This window comes from Lactuca saligna, chromosome 5 (genome assembly GCF_052625555.1).
Source record: "Lactuca saligna cultivar CGN05327 chromosome 5, ASM5262555v1, whole genome shotgun sequence".
Taxonomy (NCBI): domain Eukaryota; kingdom Viridiplantae; phylum Streptophyta; class Magnoliopsida; order Asterales; family Asteraceae; genus Lactuca; species Lactuca saligna.
Genome location: NC_136421.1, coordinates 274,943,103 through 274,945,973, shown reverse-complemented (window position 1 = coordinate 274,945,973; position 2,871 = coordinate 274,943,103). Strand labels below are relative to the sequence as shown.

The 2,871-nt window shown below is 32.0% G+C and overlaps 1 long non-coding RNA gene across 1 annotated transcript; it reads left to right on the top strand.

Annotated features, from left to right (window-relative positions):
• The first annotated feature begins 1,873 nt into the window (after positions 1–1,873).
• LOC144997892 (uncharacterized) lies at positions 1,874–2,871 on the top strand. Its single transcript, XR_013660004.1, has 2 exons — positions 1,874–2,432; positions 2,534–2,871. It is a non-coding gene; the product is annotated as an uncharacterized LOC144997892 (long non-coding RNA).

Below are 2,871 nucleotides of genomic sequence, written 5' to 3'. Positions count from 1 at the left end.
TGAAAGTATGGATATGGGAAAAACGTGAAAGGTGATGGGGATTCATATTAGGAATTAAGTGAAAAGTTTTCTTGGGATAAAATTAACATCATTGTTGATATGGAAAGTATGGTTTTTATAATGGCTAGTTTAAGGTTTTGGATTAGTGACAATGTCAGAATGATATATTCACTATTTTTTGGATTTTCACAGCTTTGATATTACAACTCTAATGTTGATTTTGACAGTGATATATGTATGACATGTGGTATTTTGGAAATCTCACTAAGCTTTGTGCTTGCGGTTTATGTTTAAAATGTTTTCTGGTACTTCCGTTCGAAAGGGAAGAGTTCAGCTTGATCACAGTGCATCCACCCATGTTTCTGCACTTTTTGATTTTGGAATTTTCCCTGATAACTATTTTTACTCTGATATACTTTTGAATGATTGAAATGATTAAATGATGTTTATGGTTGAATTAAAAATGAATTTTTTACCTTAAAAGTTTTGGGACGTTACAACATAAGTATCATCCTTACATGAAATACATAAAAGTGGAAATAGTCATATTCCAGATACACTTACAAGAGAATGGAAGCCGTTATGAAACAAATTCAACATTAACTAAACAAAAGCAAGAGCAAAAAGTAGCACTTCAACGACAACTCGAAACATTTAACCAAGACAAAATAGAGCTGAAGCAATCAAACAAAGCACAACCAACTCATGACATTTCATCAACATCGTTAGGAGTATCATCGCATACGCAAGAAGTAAAAGACAAAGATCAGAAGATGTCATCACGCTACCACCCAATAGCAATAAAAAAACAATATAAAAATCTGGTATGTAAACTTCAATAAACCATATAAGGGGGTATACACAAGCTATACACAGGCTATAAAAATAGGGCAGAACAGATGCAACATTAGAAGAATCATACAAGACCATTGTACAAAAAAAAAGGAACAGAAAAATGTGAACACTATCAACTCAAGAAAAAAAAAAGGAAATAAAACGGTAAATTTTGCAAGACTATGGGATAACATAGTCAACTATATGATACTATTTCTATTAAAATTAACAATATTGTACTATTTCTCTCATGGCTTTATTGACACCTGAAACATCTATGGAAAAACACTTCAACAAATACATGATTTCCCAAGAGAACTACAATATGCGATAAGAAGTTATGGAGATCGATTTAGTACGAAACAAGATCCTTTTCTAAAGATACATGCTAGCTACCTAGTCTTCAAAGACAAACGTAACACAACTACTAATACCAACAATCTCATTCTTACACATGGGAGTAGGTGCCATAAAAATTGAGGCAAACTATCGATCGAAAAGTATAGTCCTTTGAGTGGCACTAACACCAGATCATCTAATATCAAAACTAACGGGAATATATCTTGCTACATCAAAAATAGGATACTTATCACATCAAAAATCATATTTAAGAATAAACTACCATATACTAGTCTACTCTCATAGAAAAAGACAAAAAAAATAGACAAGAATAACAACAATCAGCTTTTTCAAAAGCTCATCGCACAAATACCACAAAATTCAAAAAACAAGTTTCTCAAATCACACTCAATGCGCTACGTCACAACTCTCACTACTGCAAAGAAACAAAGGCGAAATACCACTAATGAATAATAACGTAAGAAATGACGCCACTTCCTATTCACCGAGTGGGAAAGATGAGAAACATATAGTACACGAATCAAACATTAATCCAATAAAAAAGAATAAAGAATATTACTAGGTGAATAATCATGCTAAAACACAAAAGAAAATTACAAAACATTACATCATGAATAGTAAATATTCTTTCTTTTTACTACACATTGTAGATGGGTAGTCTACTTTGGTGTGTATGACACTTACTACAATATGTAAGGGTGACATTGTTGGTACTAGTAGTCATGATTTTTCTTGTCGAAGACTGGGTTGCTGCATGGATCTTCAAAAAAGATAATGTTTCTTAACAAATAATTCTTACAACTTCTTATCACACATTGTAGTTTTGTTGGGAATTCTTGTATTTCTTGAAGAGATTTTCCATAGATGTATAGGATGTCAATAAATCCATGAGCGAAATAGTCCTAGTGTTCTTAGTCTTGGATAGAAATTCGTTATTGAATGAAACTCATTGTAGATGACAATGTTATCCTGTAGTCTTGTTCTGTTGATGGTCTTTTTTTTTTTTTTTTTTTGAGTTGATAGTATATTCTTTACTCTTGTTCTTGAATTTAATATTCATAGAGGGTATGTTCCAAGTGGAATTCTTGTCATCATTTTTCGTGTTTGTTCTCTTATAATGTCCTTGAATGATTCTTCTAATGTTGCATCCGCTTATGCACGGCTTTGATAGCGTTTGTGGGTTATGTTCTTTCCGGCAATGTGAAAATCTTCTATTCCTAATCGTTATATATTCCCTTGTATGGTTCATTGAAGATTACATACCACATTTTTATATTATTTTCCTTGATTTGTGTTGGGTGGAGTGTAATGACATCTACATCTTTTACTTCTTGCACAGGTGACGATACTCCTGAGGATGTTGATTATATTTCGGGTGTTGATGGTGCTTTTGTAAGAGCTACTAGGAACTGAAGCATTTGTTTTAGTTCTAATTCTTCTTGGTTAACTATCTCGAGTTGCTACCTTTTGCTCTTGCTTTTATTTTACCCAAGTTGAATTTGTTTCATAACGACATCTATTCTCTTGTAAGTGTATCGGCAATATTATTTTTTCACTTTTTATGCATTTAGGTATCTTGAAGTGAGTATCTCCATAATCCTAATAGATATTTTGAATCTGCTCGGACTATGAATCTTGTTTGTAATCATTCTATTATATATTTTTATTGTGTATAAA